Genomic DNA, 18,040 nt, shown 5'->3' on the forward strand with positions numbered 1-18,040 from the left:
GCGGCACATGCCGGCCGTTGTGCTTACGTCCCTCGGAAGCGGTGGCATTGTCCTGCGTTGCTGGGTCAGCCGTCCATTCGTTGGCCGGCTCCCGGGCTGGGTGAGTGAAAGGCATCACTTCTACACTGCTCTCAGGGTAAACGGGTCCCCGTGGGTCGCTTCTGTTCTAAATAGTGGTCATTTGTATTTGTTACCTCACTGTTTTCCCCTCAAGGCACAACATCGCTTCCTGTGTTCGGGGCGACCCCTCCACCGATCTCTGGTAGATTCTTCACGCCCCTGGTTCGCTTCTTCCCGAAAGTCAGGTGGACCGCATTTCGGTCTGGTCCCTGACGTTCTGGTACAGAGTAGTGTTTATTGCTAAGGTTCTTTTGCGCAAAACTGAGGGCAAGTCCAAATTCCCGTGAGCGGTGGCAGAGGCACTTGTCCCGTCTAAACTGTAAGCAAAGCCGTCATTAAAAACAGAGCCTTGACTCGGGCTCCGCACTCGCTGCAGATTTCCTCAGGGGCCTGCCTTGGAGGAAGGATGTGGATTTCCAAATAAAGATACGATGTTTATTTTCAGCTTTGCATCTTAACAAGACGATCTGAACCACCGCTCCTTTGTATCAATAAATAGCCCTGTTCTTCTGGAAAGGAGAGGCCGGAGTCTAAGGGAATGCTGACACCCAAAACTAAACAAACAGAAAACACTGTGGTGGTCGCTTTGACGCACATGCACGCAGAAAGAGAGAAACTTAAACTCGAAGGGAGTGAAAGGCTTCGCTACGACTTGGAGAAACGATGCTGCCAGGGCCCGTTTCCTAAGGAAGAGGAACCTTGCCCAATCCCAGGAGTGGCACCGCACGAGCTCGCTAAGTCACGACAACTGTTTCTGTTGCGAATTTAGGCGGCAGGATCTGTCCATTGTCACAGGGCGTTATTTTCCTCCAAGCACTGATAAAGGTTTTAAATAAATGGCTTCCGCTTGAGTAGTATTATTGCCTGGGAGCGCTTTGGACATCAGGTGCAGAGAGGGTGGGCTGTGAGTCCTTTTAAAAATGCCGGATATTCAGTTTACAGGGAGGACGACCAGGTGAAGGAGGCCATCTGGGGCTCTCCTCCATCAGAAGGAGAAAGCCTGGGCCCAAAACCCCGCCTGAGTCACCCAGGCCAAGAGGAGACTGAACTCCATGCACTGGGCCTGGAACCCCCAGCCTCGTGGCCATTAGCGAGGCCCCCACAGCTCTCTCTCTCCACCCTTACCTTTGAATCTCCCCTGGGGCCTGGCTGCCTGTTCTTCCAGACTGACCCTTCGGCAGACGCCACCAGCATATCGGCTCAGTGGCCTGGTCCACGCAGGGAAGCTCACCACCTCCCCCCCAGCTCTCCCTTAGACTGACCCTGGCACCTTCCCTCTGTGCCAGGCACTAGACCAGGCACGGTTCATACGTCGTCCCACAAGGAGCAGGAATTATCATCCCACTTCACAGGTGGAAGAACCGAGGTATGGAAAGGTACAGCGACTTGTCCCAAACCGTGTGCCTCACTGGGAGGGCGTGTTGACTTGAGTCCAGACGGGCGACTCAGAGCCCACGTGCGTGCCCTCCCTCGGGCCCGGCTTCTCCACACTCGATTTATTTTTTATTTAAACCAATCGGCATTATTCCCGTTTTACGTGCGGCTTCGAGAAAGCATCATGATAGCTCTTCTATTTATAGCACCTGGAGTTTTGCTTTAGAACGGAAAGAAAAATCGATGCCCTCGCCTTTCCTCTCTGCAAAGAGTCAAATTTCGTTTCGGATAAGGGAGAGCAGGAGAATCCTGGAGTCTCATCCCTTTGCCGCGCATGTGGTTAATTTTTTTAAAGGCTCTTCTCGGGTGCCACCGAGGAAAGTGTTTTGGGGAGCGGCTGGCTTTTGTGATCACATGGCAAGAACTTTCTGAGCTAAACCCACCCCTCGCCAGCCCTGTCTGAGAAGCCGGGCCCCCCCCCCCCCCGAAATCTTCACCTCTGTTGTGGTTCATCCTCATCGAGATGGTTGCAGTTGCTTCTGGATCTACCGTGTGCCCCAGGTGCTTCCTGGTGCTTTGCAGACATTATCTGTAAGTTCCATTTTATACCCGAAGAAACTGAGGCTCAGAGGCATCTTACTATGCCCAGAACCAGTCACGAGGCCAGCGAGCTCTGGGGACGGCACGCCAACCCCGCCCAATCTGACTCAGCATCTCCCACTCCAGGTGTCAGAACATGGGTCAAACGCACCACGTTCAGACGCACAGCTGCCACCCCCCGCCCGCCAGACGGTGCCAAGCCTTCGGCGGGGACACGATTACGCTGTAGAAGGACGAGAGCAGAAAGGCCTCCAAATACGCTGGGATTTACGGAAGTGGAGCTGCGTGCCCCAAAACCCCAAGGCGGAAATCTGAATTCATTCTAAAGTCAACAGAAAAGAAAGCCCCGCTCCCCTGCCAAGGAGGGGACAGGCCTTGGCCGGAGAGTAGGTTTCAGGGGAAGTTATTTTTTGTGGGCAGAGAAGAGCGATAGGTGCCTTGGGCGGGGCGTCCCCCGTTGCTGCCTGTATCAGCAATTCGGTTTTTATCCCTCCCCCCAAAAAGAACACACACACGGAAGAGCCGCTCCCGCAAGAGGATGCGGGGGAGGGCCGCGAAGACGACCTCAGCCTGTGGACAAGACGGGCCCCACCGGGACGGACCCTGCCCTCCCGCAGATCCCAGCCTAGTGGCGCCTGGGGTCGGCACCCACCCACACACCATCTCACTTCGGGTCTGCCCGGACGAGCTCGGACGCGGGAGGGACGAGAAGGCCCCTCCAAGGAACTCTCAGACACAGGGCAATCGTTCCCAAGGTGCAGGGGAGAATCAGCTGGTTCCGATTTCCATTAGACAGTTTCCAGAATGTTTCGTGGTTCTTAAAATCGAGGGGCAGGGCCCACGTACAAAGCGGCGGCAGGCGAAAGGGGACGGGGACCGTCGGCCCGCTCACCCTCCCGAGTCACGAGTAACACTCAGCATGGGTCTGAGGGCGCCTGAGAGGGCTTCATGCCGGCAGAACGACCCGGCCCTCGAATTCCGTCTCGGTTGCTTATTGCTGTGTTAACAATCCATCCCCCAAACTTAGTAGATTGAGACAACCGTTTTCTTCGGCAGAGACCATGAGGGCAGAGACCATGAGTGTGACTTTTGCACACGGTCTTGTCTCTCCCCGAGCCCCCGCCACTGCGCGATGCGAATGAATGAATGACGAACAAATGAGGGAAACCTTTTGTCAAACTGTCCTGTGTCCTTGCGAGGACATCGACGCGTCACGGAATCGGCGAGTGGGTGTCAAAATTAAAATCGCCGCGAAGCCTGTCACTTCGGACTCAGGAGACATGGACAGAAATACCAGCCCAGCCACTTACTCGTCTCGCACCGGGTAAATCTCTTTCTTTAAACAATAACTGAAAAAATAAATCAGGACCGGCCCTGAGACCCTGGCACATTAGTTAAATTTTCCCAGCCTGTTTCCCCCAGCTACAAAACGCGGACCCTGACAGCTCCCCCGCTTCCTTCGAAGGGGCGGTGAGGACAGAATGACCGAGCTAGGAAACGCTGGGGAAGCCGAAGTGCCAAGTCGCCGGCGGCCGTTTCGGAGTCTTCTATCTAACGCCAAGAGCACAGACGAGGAGCCGGCTGCCCCGTCCTTCGCCTGTCCTGACAGTTCTCCGAGGCAGAAGCGACACCTTACGTGGCCAGGACAGAGGACTGGGTGGGACCCTCTGCGTGGGAGAGTCCTTGGCTCTCGCCGGGCATGAGTCTCGAGGGGCACGCTCGGCCAGACGGCGACGGGGCCGCGCAGGGAGCAGAGGGCCTCCCTGCCAGGCTGCCCGCAAACCCCGAGGCGAGGCCCCCACAGAAAAGCCAGTGTTAAACCTTCTTAATGAGAAAGGAAAGCAGAGGCTGACAGAGACGGGGAAGGAAAGGGAATCGGGGCCAGAGCCCACTCCGCTCCGTGCCAACGTTCCTAAGAGTCTGACATTTGGAAAAGAACTGGGCCGGAGGAGCCAAGGATTTGGGACAGGGCTCCTTCCGGCTCCCGGGAGTGTCGAGAAGAAGAGAAGGAGGAGGAGGAGGAAAATGACTCAGCTGAAATGAAGAGAAATGTATTTTTTAAAAGCGCAATGATGAAAGGCACAAAGGAACGACACGCAGCCCCAGGACGGGGTCCAAACGCCTTCTCGGAGGAAGCGAGGCAAATTTACAAAAGGCTAGAGTGCTCACCAGGGTTTCTGGGCCAAGAATAACACCACGCAAATGGAGAGAGTCTCCTGGGCCCGCCAGGCCCTTGGTCCCAGGGGCTGGCGCCCACGGCTGACAGGAGAAAGGTCGAAGTGACCCCGCAGTGCGGAAGCTTCTCCGCACTTGAGATTCTGAAGATGGAGCGCGTCCGGTCACACAGGAGCTGGGAGCAGGGGCCATGGTGCCCGCCGCCCTGCCCGCTGCCCCGCTCCGGTCCGTCCAGAGCTGGGGGGCGGGGAGCGGGGGGCAGGGGGCGTGAGGGACGGGAGGTGGAGGGAGGCTTCCTCCGCAGAAGTTGGCCCCACCCCATCCCCTCCGACAGCCAAGGTCGGATGACCTTGATTGCAAAAGTCTCGTTTTGAAATATTCGGTGGAGAGCGAGCGTGGTGATGAGGGGAGCTGTGAGGACGGGGGGCAGCCGCCGTGTCACGGCGCTGCACCCCCCGCCCCCGGGCCACCCGCGAAGCGCTGGGCTCGCGCCGGGGTGCTGCCTCCCGTCAGGCCGGGACTCCACGGCAAGTCACGCTCCTAGAAAAGGGCATGTTGGGAAGAAGGGTTCGGCGCGGCATGGCCCAGGGGCTGTCACCCCTCCCAGGAGCGTGCCGGCCCTGCGAGCCTTTTAAAGAGTCTCCCAGTGTTTACCTAGAGGTTCCCACCACTGGGGAGACCATCGGCGTGTGTCCTCCTGGGAGCATGCAGGGCGGGGAGGCCAGCGGCGCCCGGAGCTCAAGGCCCCATACGGGACCCCGAGCAGGGGTCAGTGGACCAAAGCCCACGGCCCGCACCGTCTAAAGCATGGCTGGGCTGGGGGGCCTCCACCACCTCTGGTGAGAGAGCTCCCTTACTGCAGCCCCTCCATTCTGGAAGAGAGTTCCTAGCCCTCCCAGACACGTTGCATGAGAGACGCCATTCCTCTAGGCCATTCAGACAGGGCCAGCACCTGACAAGGGGGCTCTGGCCTCCTGGTGGCTGCAGCTGTGCAGAAGGTACAGGGCCAGCTGCCCTCCTGGGCCCCTCCCTGCCAGCCACGGCCGTCCTGGGGTTCCTTTCCCAATCCGCTCTCCTCCGCAGACCCCCGGAGGCATGGATGTATTTGCAGGGCCGGCGTTGGTTAGGGGGAGCAGAGGCAGAACTGGAAGCAAGAGATGTGCCGGGGAACCGTGACCACAGTCGAGGGACCGCAGGACGAGGCGGCGGCACAGTGCGGGCCTGGCACCGTGACGGGAGAGCGGAAGGGAGGGTGGGCAGCTGGCGGGACCACAGCACAGCGCTGAGCACGTCTCAGCCGGGACGAAGGGGAGCCCGGAGAAGGGTGTCGCCAGAGGCGCCGCGTCCGGTGGGAACCGACCCCTGCCCGCCCGGTCAGCGCTGCCGGGAGCTGCCTGGGAAGCACAGGGCTCAGCCTGAACCCCGCGACGGGACCGGAAGGAGGGGCAGGTGGAGGCCTGGCTGGCTACGTACCCCGTACCCCGCGATGGGACCCGAAGGAGGGGCAGGTGGAGGCCAAGCTGGCTACGTACCCCGTAGCCCGCAATGGGACCCGCAATGGGACCCGAAGGAGGGGCAGGTGGAGGCCGAGCTGGCTATGCCTTTCCCAGCACTGCTACCTGAGAGCCGCTTTCCCAAAAGCCCTTTAAAGCGAGCCCCGCACTCGGCTCTTGGGACAGGTTCTGCTCCTCATCAGCACTTTGGGAAGAGGCGTCACGGGGTCTGACGAGAAACAAATAAGAGGTGAACGTGACAGGAACTGGAAAACCAGAGGTGCGCAAAAATGGTAGCCTGCAGCTCAAATATCGCCTGTGAGTGTGTTTTGTTTGACTCACGTGCCGATTTTTTTTTTTAAGTGAAATTAGTCGCCAGCGCGTGTAAGCCACAAAAACCCAAATTTCCAGCTTCTCTTCAAGAATGAAAACGTGGACGCATCCCAAGCCCACGTCCCGGTTCACGACAGCACCCACGAGCCCCTGTCGCCTCACCTTACCCACTTCACTCAGGACTCCTGCCCACACGCATGCAAATAAGCCACGCACCGTCATTCCCTTGCTTAGGGAGATATTAGGAGAAACGGTCAGAAAACCTAAAAAGAGCTTTGGGAAATTAAAATATAAGAGAGAGAAATAAAAAAATTCAATAAAACAACTGGGAGATCAATTTGGGAAAAAAAAACAAAATAAAAATCCCTTAGAGAGAGATGAATTATGGAAGAGAAAAGATAAGAAAGAAGATCGGTCTAGAAGATTTAACATCTAACCAGCAGTTCCGGAATAAGGGGACAAAGAAAATGGTGGATAAAAAATGATCTAAGAAATTAGTACCGAACTAAAGGACAAGGAGGATTTTCAGACCGTAAAGGCCTAAAGAAGTCCCAAGATGGTGAACGAAAAACCCCCAACGAGATGCATTCCTGTGGAATTTTGAAACTCCTGGAGATACAGAGAGAAAATCCCAAAAGTTTCCAGACAGAGAAAAAGGTTACGCAAAAGAGCCGAGAATCCATACGGCCTCAGACGTCCTCACAGCAGCTTCAGAAGCCAGAAGACAAAGCTGCCATGCTTCAGGCCTCTGAGGGAACTCTACACGCAGTCGGGTCATCAGCTAAAGGCAGGACAGTCCAGATATTATCCAAATGTGCCAGGTCTCAGAAACGTTCCTTCTCAAGTATCCTTTTCCAGGAAACTCCCGAAGACCGTGCTCCACCAACATGAGGGAATAATGGAAAATAAAGACATGCCAGGATCCGGGAACCAGAGGCCAGGGTGTCAGCTGAGCAGGCAGTGCCACTGGGAACAGGGGACAAGAGGAGACGGCAGATGACCGCTTCATGGCTCCGTCAGGGTCCTTTTTCTCATTGCCTTATCATACACAGCCTCTAGTTCCAAGATTGCCTTATGGTTCAATATGGCTGCTCCAGCACCAGCCATCAAATCTACATTCTAGCCAGTAGGATGGAAGAAGGGACAAAGATGAAAAAGAATGCATACCAGCTGTCTTTTCAAGACATTTCCCCAAAGCTACAACACAACGCTTACGCTTAAATCTCATTGGCCAAAATCGAGTCCTATGGTCATTCCTAGCTGCAAGGGAAGCTAGAAAGAATCTCTATTCTGAACAGCTCTATGAGGGGATGTCTCTGCCAATAAGACCTGTGTTTAAAACTAGCTATTCTGTAGGTATTATTTTGATTTAAAAAAAAATTAAAATTTAAACAAAAAGAAATAGTCTGAGCTGCCAACGGGCAAAGTGAAGAGCAATTCTGCTTGGTTGACCAGCATCGCAGGTTGCATTGGCCCCGAGCTCACACCTGGGCAGGTGGGAGAAATCACCTGATGGGAGCAGTGCCGCCACCTCAGGCCTCTCACCACAGCTGGGAACCGGAAGCAGAGCCCACGGAAGGAAGACTGAGAAGCTGACGTTTCAGAATTAAGTTACTGGGCGACACACACCGGATAATAGTAACCTGCCACAGGGCCACGTGACTCCATGACAACAACCTTGCAGATAGCCCCAAGCCAGGAAGGTCATTTAGACGAGTGTGTGAAAAGGTAAAGTCACACAACTGCCCAGAAAGGTGGGAATCATGATTCCTCCTCTATGGATAACAAAACAGGACCCCAGCAGGTAAGTAACTTCCCCCGGGTCATAACTGCAGGACCCAAGACCGAGTCCTGATTCTCTCCTCCGTGATACAGGCGCTCCTCCAAGCATGCTGGGCGGCCACCCACAGCTTTCAGATTCTCTGCAGGGCCACATCAGGCCTGTCAATAAGTCACAAAAAGCAATGAGTCATCTGAAGACAAGACAAACAACAGGGAGGGCTGGTGGGACAAGAGGCCTTGTTTCCTAGGAAGTCGCCTTCTGCAGGGCTGAAAGAGTACACAGTCAGCGGGCAGGAACCCTTCTGCAAACACCAGCACAGCAGTTTGCAGACAAAGTGCTCCTGGTACTGGAGCTGGGCGGCCGAGCTGGGCACTGCAGAGTTATTTCCGTCCTGAAAGAGCTTTTGTCGAGCCTGGACTACGAGCCCAGGCATATAGAATTCCAAGCGGTCCCTGTCCAAGTCCTCTGAAGCCAGAGGGAAAGTCATTCTGCACTGCTCTCATGATTTTTCTTTGCTGCCTCCCATCCGAGGGTCTCAAAGTGCTTCACCAACATTTCTGGATAAAACTGCAGACGCTCCGAGTGACGTTGGGGCAGTCACCTCTTCTCCCTGCACCCGGATCTCAGGGGAGAAGCAAATGGCTCTCGGGGAGATGGAAGTAATTTGGCAGAGGGAGCTTACTGCCCCCAGAATTTATCCAAGCCAGGTCTGTCTGGATGCAGTGAGCTCATGGGGACCAGCCAAAGCCCAGAGCCCAGACAGCCCAACAGGAAAGTGGCGGGCGGGTCAAGGAGAGCCAGGCAGACAGAAATTAAGTGGAGGGCAGGGCAGAGCGTGTGGAGGCCAACAGGAGAGACCCAGCCCAGGGCTAAGAGACAGGGCCCGGCACCTGCAAAGACTCAGGTCAAGGTGGAACCCCGCCCCCAGAAAGAATCTGCTCTCAGGTAAAGGGTCCAGGTAGAGCTCAGTCAAAGCTTGGCCATCAGGAAGCAAGACAGTAGACAGGCCTGCTGAGATCTAGGTCGGAGTGAGGTGATGTAATGCTGACTCAGCCAGAGAGACCTCAGAGGAACTTTGCATACTCCCTGACCCATCACGGAACTGACGCCAGAGTCTGCAGTTGAGGCAGCTTTGAAAGTTTGGGGACCTCAGGACGGGGCGCCACAGAAGCAATTCAGAAAGCATCATGTACTAGGCCACCCCGCCCCGTCCTCCCAGATTATTAAAGGTGACCTTTGAATTAGCCCTGGGACCCTATGATAACACCCAAGACAAAGCCTTGCTCACCCATGATCTCTTTCTGGACTCCCCCGGCTCGAATGGGACTTCTTGAAGTGTGAGTTTTTCTCTGACCCAATTCAAATCTCCTGTTGTTATTTTTAAAATGACTTATTCTCACTCCACCCAGCACCCAGCACAATGCCGTGTACTCAGAAGAGCTCAATAAATCTTTTTTATTTTTTTACTTGACTTGAAAATAATCTAGTTAAGGAGATTTTTTAAAAGAACCGTATGAAAAAATGACAATATACAAATAAGCACGAATCGACGCCACGCAAAAACATTCATGTATCCTGAGGGAGCATTGAAAAAAATAAGTGAATCAGAGAGAGGTAGCATCAACCTGGGACGGACGCTTGGAGGAAGTGAGCTTTGAACCAGCTACTAGGAGAAAGAGACTTAGGGCTTATACATTAGAATTGTTTTGGTTTCAAGCAATAGCAACCTAATTCAAAGTAGCTTAAGCCAAAAAAAAAAAAAAAAGAAAAGAAAAGAAAAGAAAAAAAGGAAGGGAGGGAGGGGAGAAAGGATGAAAAAGAAAAAATCCAGGGCACTGTATTGGCTCAAGCAATGGGATGTAGGCTGGATTCGGGGTCTCAAATTATATTATCAGGAAGCTGCCTCTCTCCATGCTGCTTTCTCTGTGACAGCTCCATTTCAAGGTAGGCTCCCACCAGGTGATGTCCTGGATTTAGATCCTACAGCTTTGTAACCCCACCAGGAAGTGAGCATTTCTCTTTTCCAACAGATCAGGGAGATCGAAAGAAAACTTTTGTTGTAAAAACATTCTGGGGGTTGATTTGTCACTGGAGCGTAACCCGACCTGTCCTCACTAATACATGTCTCCTTGATCTAGCTTGGGACACAAGCTTACCCTTGTAGCCAGTAAGGTACAGTGCTCTGTTTGGCCAGGTCTGAGTCAGGGTATGGCACTCTGATTGGCCAGTCTGAGTCAGGAAGTGGTACTCTGATTGGCCAGGCTGAGTTTGGGTATAGTTCTCTAATTGGCCAGTCTGAGTCAGGGTATGGTACTCTGACTGGCCAGTCTGAGTCAGGGTGGGTGTTCTCATTGGCCAGGCTGAGTCAGGGTATGGTGCTCTGATTGGCCAGACTCGGTCACAGGCCCACTCCTAGAACCAGGGAGCTGAGGCCAGCCTTACCCTAATCACTGGTCTAAGATTTCTCTAAAGGAAAAGCAAGATGCTATTGCCAAAGAGGAAAGGGGAATGGACACTGGGCAGAAAAATCTGCAGAGCACAAGGAGCACTTGGCAGAGGGGTGGCGGGAGGCTGGGCATACTTCATACCAACTGTTCTTGAATCTGGGGCCCACTTTTCTGATGATGCACCCTCCCTTCGAGGCCCTTATACTAAGATACCAAGGTACCAAGCTCCCTGCCTCCCCACAGGAGATTCCTGAAATGAAGAGAGGGTTCATTGAAGGAGAGCTTGGGGCTCCCAGAGCAAGGATAGCTCTGCACCCCCTCCTTGCTGCACACCACCTGCCCTGGCCACGACTCCCAGCCATGAAATCTCCCAGCCCTGCAGGAGGCCTTCAGGTGTCCAACCGTGACCTGGAGGCCCAGCGCCCACACCTGCGGCCTCTGGGGGCCACCAAATCCTCCTCTCCTAAGCCTTCCCAGCCGCAGGCACACAGATGTTCACACGTTGTTCCAGAAAGACCACGTCCTCGGGGAGGCACATCGGCAGACTCAGCTCTACCATTCCCTTACATATTTTAACCTCCTGGATGGAAGAATTTAATCTGGCTTGTCTGCCTTTCCCCCATGGACCTCAGGATCCAGCCTGAGTCCATACGTCACACTTCCTGCCACAGCCCGGGGGTCAGGAGTTCACTCGTTGCACTACGGCCTGGGGAGCAGGGGTCCTGAAAAGCATTACACCCTCCCCCAGAGCTCCAGCAGCAGTGGGAAGGTAAGAGGCCAGCTAACGCAACGGGAGGAATTACGTGGAGCAGACGCGCTATGCAAGGGCTTACAGGTCAGCAGTCCAAAACCAAGCAGCGCTTTCTGTTGAGAACTTTCTAGACTCCCAAACCCATCTTAGGAGAATGAACTGCTGTCTGGCCAAGCTTGGATCTTCAGTCATCTGTCTAAACTGGGCCCTGGATAAAGCAGAAATGTAGGGGGGCTGAACCCCCAGCTGTAGGCTTACAGTCCCCATTCAGAGGTGATCGGAAGTTGGCAGATGGGCAGACGCAGAACAGGCCAAAGTGTCCCAAAACGCTGGGGCCTGGCCTCCTATATATACCTGGGAGGACCCGAGTAAAGGGACCTCTGAGGACTCACCATCTACCACTGAGAGTGTTACACGTATTTACAAAGGCCACAAGGAGCAGAGCAACAAAGAGTTTGCACAGTTTGGGAGGGGGCTGAAGAGAACAAAATATACGACTACATTGGTTGCTGGCTGTTTGTATAGAATTCAAACGTTATTTATTGAAAAAAAAAAGAAAATTCAAAGAAAAATAACAGAGTGAAGTACCTTCTATGCACTAGGCTGGTTGCATACAGCAACTCACCACTTGGGGGTGAGACGAACCGAAAGGCCTTATGTAAAAGGTGTTTCAAAATTTGGACAAAGCTAACCAAGTCACTGCCATGGGAGTTAGGGCGAGTCCTAGCAATTGTATTAGACGATTTGGTTTGCCAGTGGCAGCGACAGGGAGGCCCATTTCAAGCTGGCATGAGCCCACGACAGGGGGGATTTACTGGCTCACTCGACGAAAATTGTCTGAGAACCCAGGTTCAGGCAGAGTTGGATCCGGGCTCACACGGCACCACAAGGACTCAGTCACCTCCTCTCCATCTCCCGGCCCCGCCTCCCTCCATGCCGGCTTCAGTCTAAGATGCTGCGTGTCGTTCCTGGGGTAGAGGCTTACGGCCTCCTTCCTACCGGCAACCACAGAGGAAGAAAGAGCTTATCCTCCCCAAGGTGCTCGCTGACCCAGTTTGTGCCACAGTGGCGGTGGCCAGGGAGAAGGAATACACCGATTGCTCAGAACGGAGCCTCGTACGGATCCTCATGCAAAGGTCTGGAACTCCGGGAGAAAGACCTGGGCTGGAGACGAAAAAAGGACTCGTTAGAATACACTGCCACTGCCCAGCTGTGGGGACTTGGGTGAGTCGGGGTACCACTGTGAACCTCGATTTCCTCGTCTGTCGATGAGGTCACAACACTTACTGCAGATGGCTGCTATGGGGATCAAGCAAGATAATTTATATGAAGTACTTCGCACAGAGCACACAATAAATAGTAGCTACTATTCGTTTTCCTATTTATTTTGTTTCTCACTTTAGTTTGCCTTTGCAGTACTCAGTGTCCTGATAAGCATTAGGCTAAAGAGATGGAGGGCGGGGGAGGGAGGGCTGGGCAGCAGGGCCTCACTGGCCCCACCCCACCCCCCACCTCCACCGTGCTCCACCTTGCAGGGGTGCACTGGGAGAGGGACTGGGTGTGCCAGGTGCCCTGGAGGTTGGATTCTGAGGGGCTGGCCCTGGAGCCTGAGTTTCTACCTGAGACTTTGCGAGATATCACGAGCTATCAAAAACTGGGGGCCGGGAAAAGGGCCAGGGGAAAACCAAACACAGAGCTTCTAAGAATGCATCTCCTGGGTTTGGAAGCGTCAGGATGGGAACGGGGTTGGGACTGCCAGGTGTGCCAGGAGCGGGGAGCGAAGGCAGGGAACAGAGAAGTGACCCGCGAAGTCCGACCAATCTCCAGAGGACAGGACAACTCAGCTTGGGCAGCTCCAGGCCGAGGCAATGCCGACCCCACATTCCACAAAACTGGAGAGATCTTCTGAATTCAGAAAAACATCAGGATAACCCCACCCGCTGTTCCTGGAAAGGGCCACGTGATGATACCAGCAATCACGGCCCAAATGCAGTGGGGGTCCAGGGAGGAGCGTCTCCAGGAGGAAAGAGCAGGGGTCGGGGGGCAGGAAGTGTCAGGGACAGCTGGATGGGCCACGAGCCTGGGGAAGCCTCAGGGATCCAGCTGCTCCCCGCCAACCAGGGGGCCCCTCAGAGCAAGGACATCCAGCGTGGGGACGCAGGGGTGACTCTTAGACCTCTAGCTCTTCTGAGTCGGAATTCTTGATTGACAGGGCAAGGGCAGCAGGCTGGGAGGGGCCGGTACAGCCAAGTTCGGCACTTGTGTTTCGGAGCCACCCTGGCTGGGTTCAACACTAGCTCCAGGTCTCATTAGCTGTGTAACTAGCAACCTCCACGCACAAACCTAGAAGGTAGAGCCTGCCACACACCCAGGCTGCAAGGTGCAGCCTGGTGTCCCAGGGTACAGGCCTGTACACCACGGTACTGAACACTGTAGGCATTTGTAGCACAGTGGCCGCAGTGGCAAGTACTTGTGTATCTAAACATAGAAAAGGTACAGTGAAAAATACAATGTAAAGGAAACAGTGGTACACCTGCACGGGGCACTTGCCGTGCATGGCACCAGGTGGGGGGGGGGGGTGCCGGAAGCTGCTCTGGGAGTGTCAGCGAGCACGTGGTGACTGGCCGTGAAGGCCTGGGACACGATCGCACCTGCCGTAGGCTTCCTACGCACTGGACACGTAGGCCACGCTAGAGTTATTACATTTTTCTTTCTTCAACAATAAGTTAACTTTAGCTTAGCTTACTAGAACTTTTTTTATAAGCTTTTTTTCATTTTTTTGACTTTTGTGTAAAAACATCTAGCTTAAAACACAAACACGTTGTACAGCTGTACGAAATATTTTTTTTCTTTATATCTTTATCCTATAAGATTTTTTCTGTTTAATTTTCTTTATTTAATTTTTTTACTTTTTAAACTTTGTCATTAAAAACTAAGACACATAGGCCTGGGCTGCATGGGGTCTCGTCACCAACGTCACCGTCTCCCACCTGCACATCCTGTGTGACTGGAAGGTCAACGGGGCAATAACGCCCATGGAGCTGTCATCTCGGGGGATGACAATGGCTTCTTCTGAAGCACCCCCTGAAGGGCCTGCCAGAGGCTTCTCTCTTTTCAGAAACATGTCCGTGGTGATCTCCTTGGTTCGTTTCTCTGCTCCTCCTAGATTTGCCTGTAAGCAGACACCGCACCGAGAGCATTCCTCTCTCTGTTACTGAAAACCTCTCTGTGCTGCAGTCCGTGTTTGCAAACTTTTTCAGGAGCTTGTCGAGGTCTGCAAACGCTTCCGCCAAACCCTTCCCTGTGATCATTCTCGGGGATTCTTCTTTTTCTTCTCCTGCAGTTTCTTCTCCCCTAGCCTCTTCTTCAGCCATGCGCTCCTGTTCCATTTCCAACAATTCGTTAGTGGCTTCCTCAGGGACAGCCTCTGGGGCACCTCAGGGTCCCCTTCACCCACACCCGGGCAAAGTGCTTGCTCTCTCAACCACAGCCTTGGTGATCTCTGCACCCTTTACACTATGACCTTATGACATCGGGACCTTTCAGCAACATTATAATCTCATGGGGCCACCCACCCAGTCTGTGTGACCCCGGAACCCACAGGAATTCCCTCTAGGCCAAGCTGCCTCTCAATGACAACATCTTAACCGACTCGCTCTTGCTGTATCTTTCATCCTCGGTGTGTTCCCGCTTCTGTCTGGGATCTTGCCTTCCCTCCTCGCCCTGAATGGTGCACCCTTGGTGGCTAGACACTTCGGCTTGCTTTCCTGCTTTCTCTGAGGACCTCATCTTTGCTCTGGCTTCATTTCTCCCTCCCAATCCCGAACTGTGAATTCGTTTCCTAGTCCATAGCGCCACCTGGTGGCTCTGAGGAGTACAGCGTGCTTTCGCGCTAACTCGCAAAAGGAGGAAGCTTCGGTGGCCTCACAGGTCAGGAGATAATCTGAATGTCACGCCATCCTTCGGCAAAACCGGTGCTTCCAGCACAGCCCGCTCCACCTCCCCACGGCACTCACATCTGTGCAAATTCGCTACAACCCTCTCCGCCTGTGTTGAAAGCAGACACAGAAGCCTCCCCTTCATCACCAGGAGGTCTCCTGTGGCTGCAGGGGACAGTCCAATACGAGCCAGGGGAATCCTGCCGTTTGATGGAGCACGGCTGGCCTCCCAGGCCCCAGGCGGGGAAGGGAACCCCCCAACTGCAGAGATGCCACACGAAGCTCTAAATCGGCCAGTGGTGGGGATCAGCCCCGTTACCCCAAAGCCTCAGCAAGCTGCCTCTATCCTCCAACTCGGGAGGAGGTACGGTGAGAATGGTCCTCATGCACATGAGATCGTTTCAGATGACAAATGTAGACGCGAAAATTGTACACACTGGGTGATTTTTAAATTCTTTTTACATAAACTTCATATGTGACAAAATTACACTAAAAGTCTGAAGTATGTTAAATGTTAAATGAGGTTATGAGTGAGTGGGATCTTTACTGTACTTTTCTACATATTCTAACTTGGCCGTAATTATGCTGGAATACCTTTACCGTGGAGGGGAGGCGGAAGGCATGCTTACGCTTTCTGGAGAACGGAAAACATTTCCTGCGAGGCGCTGCGGTATAGGAACAAGCGCTGAACTTAAGCTTGGAAGCCCAGGGCCTCTAGCCAGAGCCTGGGTGTCCCCGCACAGGTCACCGCCCTGCCCCGCCCCATCCCATCCTCCATCAACGAGAAAGCATCACAGCTACCACCTCGCAGCATCGCTGTGCGAGACCACGCGCGAGAAAACACCAGTATGGGGTAAGCGCCCAATAAATGTTCTTTGAGCAACAGCATTTTATAGACTTAGGACTGGGCCATTCAATGCCAGTGACAGAAACCCAACTCAATCCAGTTGAAGGGGGGAAATAGATAAGATGGATTGCTACAATACTGAAAACCGCAAAGACGCGGGTTTCAGGCACGGCTGCATCAGGGCGCTCTCATGGTGGTGTTAGAGCTCTGCTTTTCTCCGCCCCTCAGTTCTGCTGCTACCCTGTCCCAGCACCAGCCTCAGATGGGCTCTTCCCAGCGGTGGCAGGATGGCCCTCAGCTCATGCCTCACCATCTCGTCTCAGGTCTCGGGAGCCCTCGCAACAGGGAGAGCGCTTCTTTCTCCCAGGACCCCCCAACCGAAGTTCCTCAGCTCTAATCCAAACGCCGCACAAGAATCTGATGGTTGGACCTGAGAAGCCGCAGCATTCCCCTGGGAAGGGGAGTCAGGGCCTGCCCGACCCAAACCCTGTGACTGTTTGGAGGTGTTTCCCCAGAGCAGACTTGGGGTACAGTTACCAGAGTAAGGAAGAAATGGCAGAACATGAACAGTAATCAAACATCGTAGCGCAAATCCTGTCACAGAGATAGGGTCACACATGCCTTGAGACAGATTTCGATGATTCCCTTCGCACCGGCACCAGCGCAAAGAGCCACGCGGGGGTGGGAGGAGCTAAGGGCTGGCAGGTGGAAGGCACGTGGTCAGTCGACTTGCAGCCCGTCCCCCATGGCCTGGAGCCCGCTGCTGGGGGGTCTCAGTTTCTTCATCTGTCCACTAGGGTGTTGGATGAAGGTCCAGGCGCACACACTTCCATGCCACCAGGGCCAGGCGGTTGGCAAATGAATGACATGGCCAGTTTGGCAGGCAGGAAGTGGTGCCATCAAAGAGCCACCACGTCTATGTAGAGAAGATGTCCCCAGCCCCCAGGCCACAGACCAGTATCAGTCCATGGCCTGTTAGGAACCGGCCCGCACAGCAGGTGGTGAGCGGCGGGCAAGTGAGCGAAGCTTCGTCTGTATCTGCAGCCGCTCCCCAGCACCAGCATCGCCACCTCAGCTCCACCTCAGATCCTCAGGCCTTAGATTCTCATAGGAGCACGGTCCCTGGTGCCAAAAAGGCTGGGGACCGCTGCCGTGTCGTGTTACGATGCTGCTCCAGGGTTACCAGGTCTTCCACTTTTCTTAAGGCATTTCGGGAAACCTCCCGATTTTTCAATGTCAAAACTAATTTAACTGTGGTGATAGTTGTCCAGCTCTGTGCCTTGTGAAAGCCACTGAATTGTCCGCTTCAGTAGGGGAATTGGGTGGTACGTGGATTATATTCAATAAGGCTATGACAAACGGACTCGAAAGCTTTCTAAAATTATTCAGCCTTAAAAAGAAATGAAGTACTGAGGCGTGATGGAGCATGGATGAACTCTGAAATCTATGCAGAGTGAAAGAAGTCAGTCCTCAAAGGCCACCCAGTGCATGATTCTATTTATACAAAATACCTAGAACAGGCAAACGCGGATTGGTGGTTGCCAGGGCCTGGGGTGGGAGTTGGGGGCGGGGGAACAGGGTGCAACTGGAGTTTCCTTCTGGGGTGATAAAAATGTTTAACCAGAGAGTGGTGATGCTTGCACAATGCTGTGAACGTACTAAACGCCACCGAACTGTACACTTTAGAATGGTTAATTTTATGTAATGTGAATTTCACCTCAAATTATTAAAGTAGTTTTTTAAACACTCTGCTAGCCAAACAAAACATATCTGTAGGCCAAATTGGCCCCATGACTTGCCAGGTTTTAATCTCCATAAGGTCCCTTCTAACTTTCTGATCCCGTATATCCAGGGACCAAAATGTCACCTCCTCCCAGAGGAACAGTGACGAGCTGACTGCAGTTTACAGCCAAGAGGAAAGAGGCATTCTGTCTCCTCGAAGCAGAACCTCCCAAAGATAATTTGAGGCCAGAAAATAAAAGTCTTTCGAGCTGGAACCAGGCCAGGGTTGTCCTTTTTTTTTTTTTTTTTTTTTCTTTTCCTCACTGCCCTTTGCCACATGGAAGGGCAATGAATTGCATCTGGATGACAGCGAATGGACTTTGTTGACATGGGCCAACTTTAATTTTTGTGAAGTTAATAATTAGGCTGTCATCCCCCTGCTCCGGAGCAATTAGTG

At 53.5% G+C, this 18,040-nt stretch overlaps 2 long non-coding RNA genes across 2 annotated transcripts in view; both read right to left on the reverse strand.

The window, feature by feature from the left end:
* LOC107511041 overlaps nt 1-4,476 on the reverse strand; it is a 44,968-nt gene extending 40,492 nt beyond the window's left edge. Inside the window, exon 1 of the long non-coding RNA XR_001596986.2 lies at nt 4,264-4,476. This is a non-coding gene — a long non-coding RNA (uncharacterized LOC107511041). The remainder of the gene's footprint in view (nt 1-4,263) is intronic.
* A 7,301-nt stretch (nt 4,477-11,777) lies between these two features.
* LOC107511037 overlaps nt 11,778-18,040 on the reverse strand; it is a 32,140-nt gene continuing 25,877 nt past the window's right edge. Inside the window, exon 5 of the long non-coding RNA XR_004952164.1 lies at nt 11,778-12,240. This is a non-coding gene — a long non-coding RNA (uncharacterized LOC107511037). The remainder of the gene's footprint in view (nt 12,241-18,040) is intronic.

This window comes from Rousettus aegyptiacus, unplaced genomic scaffold (genome assembly GCF_014176215.1).
Source record: "Rousettus aegyptiacus isolate mRouAeg1 unplaced genomic scaffold, mRouAeg1.p scaffold_m13_p_7, whole genome shotgun sequence".
Lineage (NCBI taxonomy): Eukaryota > Metazoa > Chordata > Mammalia > Chiroptera > Pteropodidae > Rousettus > Rousettus aegyptiacus.